The following is a 6,943-nucleotide window of genomic DNA, read 5'->3' as shown; positions in this document are numbered from 1 at the left end:
CTCATCATTGGTGTCTCTATCTCTCTCTCCCTTCCTCTTTGAAATCAATAAAAATTTATTTTTAAAAAAAGATATCCAGGTCTTAATCCCTGGGACCTATGAATAGTTTGTTATATGGCAAAGGAGCGGGGGGGGGGGGGGGGCGGTAGTGCAGTTCTTGCAGATGTGACTGAATTAAAGGTCTTGAGATGGAGAGAGTGTCCTGGATAACCCAGGAGGGCCCAATAGAATCACAAGGCCCTTATGAGGGGAGGCAAGATAGTCAAAGGAAGTAGGAGATGTGGCAATAGAAGCAATTATTTCCTTTTCTACCTTCTGGAAGTCAGCAAGGGCTCATGAGCTATGAAATGCAGGTGGCTTCCAGAAGCAAGCAAAGGCAAGAACAGATCCTCCCCTAGAGTCTCCAGGAGCTAGCCCTTCCACACCTTGACCTTAGCCCAGTGAAACTGATCTCAGACTTCTGGCACCCATGCTGGGAAGTAGAAATCTATGTTGTTTTAGAACATTAGACTTGTGGTCTATTGTTACTGTGGCCCTAGGAGACTAACACACACGGAAGGCATCTGGCACACAGTAGGTGCTCAGAAATGGCCCCCAGGGTCCTCCTCTTCTTGCTGCTCACTGCTGTTCCCAGCACGTGGCCTTCCGCTAGGTTCTCGCAGCAGCAGGTTAAGGCAGGGAGGGCAGGAGACTGAGCCACGCTGGGTGCGAGGAAGCCTCAGGACGGATGAAAGGGACCATCCCCACACATCTAGCATTTGACCTAAAATGCCAACAGCATTCACTGCATACCAGGCTCTGGCCACTGCTTTCCACACCCCACCTCATGTAATCCTCTTGGCAACCCAGGAAGCGGGAACCACTCTCATTCCCACTCATGTCACAGACAGGGAAACGGAGTCTCAGCAAGCTAAGTGCTTTGGCCAAAGATTTAGAAACCAAGTCTGTCTCCCCCAGAACCTGTGCTTAAGCTACATTGAGATGACACAGTTCACCTTGACCCAGCTCCCGTCTCGCCTGCCCTGACTCCTGGGCTGGTGGAAGGGCTCTGAGAGCCAGGACAGGGGACTTTAGCCCTCTGCACTTCAGTTTCCTCAGGAGCAAAACGGGATTAGTCTGCCTACAGAGGGGCGACAGGATCAAATGAAATGCATAGAAAGGGGTACAGTAATCTGGTCCCCCCCCCAAGATAAAAGGGCACTGTCCTTGCAACCCTGCTGCCTTATTTTACAGATGAGGAAACAGAGGTTTGATACAGGAACTCACTAGTCCCCATAGCACCTGGGAGCTCTGACACCCCGACCACCTCCACAACACCAACAGACCGCAGAGGCTGGCGGGGGGAGGGGGGTGCCTTCCTGAGCAGGGCTGCTGGCTTTCAGCCTGTGTTTCGGTGAGTGGAAGCCTTGGAGTGGCAACTGTCAGGGAGTCTCTAAGTTAACGGGTTCATGCACTCATTCATTCAACATTAAGGTCATCTGCCCATGGCTTCCTTCCCAGTGGCACTAGAATTGCACCTGCACTTCTCCCCAGACCGTCTATAGCTCCGGAGAGCCTGGTCCTCTGTGAGGCGCTGCCTTCAGCATGCCCACCACACATCCCCTTGCTCATGCCCACCAAGCTCTCTTCTGCCTCAGGGCCTTTGCACTTGCTCTTCCAGAGATGCTCTTCCTGTCGCTCCACCCTCGACAGTGCCTTCCTGCTATTCCGTTCCCTGCTCAGATAGGCCTCCTACTCACACTCCCAGCTAAGTGGCCGCTCACTTCACCTGCTGTCACTTCACCTGCTGGTTTTCTCCCTGGCACTCCTCTCTCCCAGTTATCTTTCCATACATAAGCACTGGTTTGCTATTGGTCTCTCTCCACCAGGACACCAGCTCTGTGACAGCAGGAAACACTTCTGCTGATTCCTCAGCGCCCAGCAAGGTGCCAGGTGCCCAGTAAGTGAAGACATTAACATCCAGCCCGTTACATTTAGGATTCGAAAATGTTTCAAGAGAAGATCACAGTGAGGGCTACTGGTGGGGCCACGGTGGGAGCCTGGCCTAGAGGACAGGCCAGAGGCTGGGAGCACCTGAGAGCAGGGTGTCGGTCCAAATCCTCTGCTCGGTTGCAGCGGTCACCCCAACCTCGTCCTGCGGCGTCCCTAAGCCTGAGACGGAGCATGAAAGTTTTGAGGGCTTTTTGAGGGCTCCACTGGGACCCCATAACCAAGCCTCCCTCCCCCAAGGCGCACGGGCGGGCAGGCGCGCAGTGGGCACGCGGGCCGCCAGGGGGTGCTGTCGGGGCGCGCACGGCCCTGCGGGCTCCGGGGCGCGGGCGAGCGCAGCCAGGCTGCCCGGGAACTTTTTCCTCCCGCTCCCCCTGCGGCCCCCACGCCGAGCCGCTCCCGCCTCTGTGCACAGGGGAGAGCGTTTCCCGCGGTCACAGGCAGCCCGTTCGGGTGCGCGGCCAGGGCCGGGTCCCGGTGCCGCCCCGCCCGCGGCTGGGCCGGGAGAGGCAGACTGGAGCGCGGGCCGCGCGGCCGGGAGGCGAGCGGAGCAGGCCGCCCACTGCGGCCCGAGCGCCGGCGCGAGGAGGGGGCGCGCGGCCCCCCTCCTTCCTGCCCGCGCGCGGCGGGCGGTGGCCGACCCGGACCCCATGGCTTCCCGGGCCTCGGGGCCGCGAAGCCGCAGCGCAAGGCCCAGGGCCCCCGAGTGAGCGGCGCGAGGTGAGCACCGAGAGCGGGCGGCTGGGGCGGCGCGGGCGGCGCGGGCGGCGGGGCGAGGCCGGGGAGAAGGGGAGGGGGCCCGCGCGCAGGAGCCCGGCCCCTGCTTTGTGTGGCGTGGGAGGCGCAGGTCACAGATGGCCGAGTGGGAGTGCAAGGTGGGGCGCCTGCGCCGCGGAGAGGGGCTCAGAGAATGCGCGCGGCCGGTGGGGGTCGGGTCGGCCGTGGACCCTGGAAGCGCGGGTCGCGTGTGTGGCAGGAGGCCCTGCGCGCTCAGGAGCCGTGTGTGTGCGGGCGTGGGGTGGGGGCGCAGGGCATTCTATGGGCCGGAGCGGACCTTTGTGCGCGCGCCCGTGGGGGCGGGAGGCCGGCGCCTCCGCGTGGGACTGGGGCTGGCGAGGGCCGTAGCTCGGGAGCCAGGGACGCGCGGGGCGGGCGGGCCCGCGTGGGCGACAGGGCTCCAGGGCTCAACGCCCCCTCCACCCGGGCAGAGCGCCGGGCCTGCGCAGGCTGTGACCCGGAGAAGCTGCCCCGAGGCCGGGCGCCCCGACGCGGCCAGGCCAGGCTCGGGCCCTTCGGAGGTGGCGTTACGTCCGGGCTCCAGAACTCGAGCCCGTGTCCCCAGACAGCGGCGCGTGGCCAGGTCCACGTTCCCCGCGCAGGGGCAACCGGGGGCCGGGGAGACCAACGTCCCCTGAGCGCGGGGGACGAGGGATGGCAGGACACGGGGTGACATTTGGAGCCTTGGTTGCGTCGGAGCCGCCAGGCTCGAGGCCTCTGGGCCCATGGTCCTCCTTCGGGCCGGGCCGGAGCGGGCCTCCTCCCAGGAAGCCGGGGCGGGGGCGCTGGGGCCGCGGCTCAGAATGGACCGACGGGTAACAATGCGCTTCGGGGTCTGGGGGAAGGGCGACCGCGCTGAATGGCGGCCCTGCCGGAGCCTCCGCGCCGCGCTCTCCCCGCAACTCCTTCGCTGGTCTCTGCAGCTCTGATTCCAGGAACCACGCGGGACCGCGCGCCTCCCTCCACCCGGAGTGCACCCCCCGCCCTATTCTCTTCCAACACAGCGCCGTGTGGAGGATTCAAGGGCGTTACATCTGGTTGCAATCCAGTTCTCAAGCTTCGGCTGGGCTGCTCAGACACCGCGCTGACGTCAGAGCAGGGGAATTACTTCTTTTTATTTTATCTTCTTAGATGTCTGCTGCCCTGGGAGGGGCGGGGGTTAGGCGAGCTCTGCTGTGGAGGCGCCAAGGCCCCGGGAGCCCCGGGCGGGCGTGGGGGGCCGGGGGCGGCTCTGCTTCTCTTCCCGCACCGGCCCGCCTGAGGTCAGGCTCACTCTGGTGGGGACCGCCTTCACTGCAGACAGTGGGGGCCTCTCCCGACTGGCCACACAGCCGCGTTTCCACGGCTTCCCTGGCACTGGCCCTCCTCATTTAGAAGCTGGAAAAGAATCTTCTAGTTTCCCACCCCGCCCCTTGACCACGAGGGCCCAGGAGCTTCCAGGAGGACATCCTTAAGTGCAAAGAGAAGTGGCCATTTGTGTGACAGAGAGAGCAGAGACATTCTGGTCTGGGGGAGATTCAACCCCAAAATTCTGGCAAAGGCTCTCAAAAGCAAGGGCCTTGGAGGGAAAGAAAGTATTCCAAGGGGCGATCCGGAAGCTCACTGGGGCGTGGGCCTAACAGGACAATTCCAATAGCTAGGCACCCCGGACTTCCTACTTAGCAGTCACTCAACCTCCAGACTCTCCCCCTGGACCAAGAGGCTCTTGCAGGCTGGACCCACATCTGATTCCTCTTTAGACTAACAAGCTGCTCCAATGGCTTTCACACTCTTGCTAGTGACCTGTGGTGAGAAATACATCGAGGCCACACTTTTGTTCTCCCTGTGGTATACAGCTGCAATGAGGGGTTAGGGAAATAACGTTTGCTTCTACTTCCTCTCTTGACCTGGTACTTTATATTCTAGTCTCTCTAATTTTTTGAAATTGCTGGTGGCAACTCACTAACTTGATTTTACAATCCACTAATGCAGTGGTTGGCAAACTCATTAGTCAACAGAACCAAATATCAACAGTACAACGATTGAAATTTCTTTTGAGAGCCAAATTTTTAAAATTTAAACTTCTTCTAATGCCACTTCTTCAAAATAGACTCGCCCAGGCCGTGGTATTTTGTGGAAGAGCCACACTCAAGGGGCCAAAGAGCCGCATATGGCTTGTGAGCCGCAGTTTGCCGACCATGGCACTAATGGGTCATACCCAGGGTTTGAAAATATTTGTAAAATATTATTCTCTTGGGGTGACATAGATTATATAGATTTCAAGTTACATTTCTGTGATACATCATCTGTGTACTCATTGTGTATCCCCAGAGTCAAGTCATCTTCTGTTAACATATATTTGACCCCCTTTAGCCTTTACTACCCTTAACTCCTTGAATTTTCTACTTTTTAATTACTCACACAGCACATGGATTTTTCTTGTTGTCGCGAAAAATGCAAAAAAAAAAAAACCCCAAAGTAGAGTAAACGTGCCCTCTGCACCCCTCACAGGTACCAGTTAACAGTTGGAGTACATCCAGATACTGTGCTACTCACGTGTGCATCTGTCATACATATAAACCCCTCGTTTTCTTTACCCCAAATGAGAACAGCCTCAGGCTCCTATTCTGCAATGTCCTTTTTCCTTTCCATTTGTACTTGTGAGGTCGCAGGGTGAGGTGCTTCAGGGCAAGGCTTTGGGTTGACTCCTGGCCCCACTGCACACTGGATGAGTTATTGCCTCTCTGTGCCTCAGTGTCCCTGTCTGCACAATGGGAGTAAGAACTGTCCTGGCATCACAGGACTACAGTGAAGAGTTAATGAGTTCATTACTATCGGCTATGGAGCAGTACTTGTCCCTGTAAATGCCAGTTGCCACCATCATCATTACTATTTTGTTTCCATGGCAGCTATTGCTTTTAGTAGCTGCCTGTGGCTGTGGCATAGCTGCTTCCTCTCCCCCTTCTGATGTGGGGCTCTGCAGGGAGGAGGAGGTGGGCGCTGTGTGCACAGAGCAGTGCTCCTATAGGCGAGGCACTGGGCTCGCTGGCCCCAAGGGAACAAACATTTTCCAGGGACCCACTGTGTTGAAGGCCTTTGCTTACTGCAGCTGCCCCCAAGTATTGTCATGGGAGCCCACAGCAGGGCTTTGTGCAGGGAGTAGGCCCCCTGTGACAGCGCCATGCAGGCAGTAATGGGGACGAGGAGGGACAGAGCGGAGGGCAGCATCTTGGTAAGACTTGCCCAAGGGAAGAAGAGCAGAGGGAGATGGTGGATGATTCTGTCCCAGGTGGGCGGGACAGACAACCTGAGCTTCAGGATTCAGGAGCAAGTGTGCCCAGTCATGGCCAGAGTGGGGGCTTCGTGGAAGAAGGGGCTTAGACCAGGACTTTAAGCACAGGTGGGTAAGAATAAGGGGTATTCCTGGCATAGGGAACACACAGCATGTCTTTGGAGGCTGAAACGGACGTGACCTCTACGGTGGCCAAGAGGGGTGGAACTGACTCAGAGGGAATGGTGGCAAAAAAGGCTGGGCTGTTGCTGGGCCTCCTCGCTGGCCTCCCTGCCTCAAAACTGTCCCCTCCCAGTGTGGGCCATACTACCAGCCTGATCTTTCTCAACCACAGCAGATACTTCCAGTGGCTCATGCTGCCTCTTGGGGAAAAGTCCAGTCCAGAGTCTTCCCTCGGCTGCAGGGCCCTTTCTAGCATCATTCAGTCCCCTCCCTCCAGCCACAGCACAGCCCTCCTTCCCAGGGTCACCATGTGCACCTCCTGGCCTGCTTCTTCCACTAAGATGCCCTCCACCTTCCTCCCTTCCTCCCAAGACAAAACAGAAGTCTCGTCTCCCTCTTCTCTGATGGTTGAGCCAGAGGAAGTGGGAGTCGAGGTAGGAGAGGGAGAGGGAGAGAGACAGGCAGAGATATGGGGTTGGGGGAGAGATATGAGAAAGAGTGAGGGAGATGCTCTTGTTGCTGAATGGTATGCTTAGAATCAGGAAAGAATTATCCAGGAGAACTAGGAGTTCTCGTGACCCTGGACAGTCATTGGTTCACTCGTTTATCTGACTGTCCCTCCATTCAGCAGACAGGCCGTCAGTGTTTGCTCCCCAGCCCTGTGCGCACACCTTCCAGCCCTCCAGTCTGTGGGCCAGGTGAACAATGAACATATAGTTTCTGCACAAAGTGATCATGCTCAGG

General features: G+C 58.0%; 1 protein-coding gene across 2 annotated transcripts in view; it reads left to right on the top strand.

The window, feature by feature from the left end:
• Positions 1-2,322: 2,322 nt before the first annotated feature.
• Positions 2,323-6,943, top strand: part of RAI1 (retinoic acid induced 1) — a 116,644-nt gene continuing 112,023 nt past the window's right edge. For both annotated transcript variants that reach the window (XM_080682824.1, XM_080682823.1), the window contains exon 1: positions 2,323-2,709. The gene's annotated coding sequence lies outside the window, so the exon portion shown is untranslated. The remainder of the gene's footprint in view (positions 2,710-6,943) is intronic.

Source organism: Plecotus auritus (genome assembly GCF_963455305.1).
Source record: "Plecotus auritus genome assembly, chromosome: 7".
Classification (NCBI taxonomy): Eukaryota; Metazoa; Chordata; class Mammalia; order Chiroptera; family Vespertilionidae; genus Plecotus; species Plecotus auritus.
This window is presented reverse-complemented; position numbering and strand designations above follow the sequence as displayed.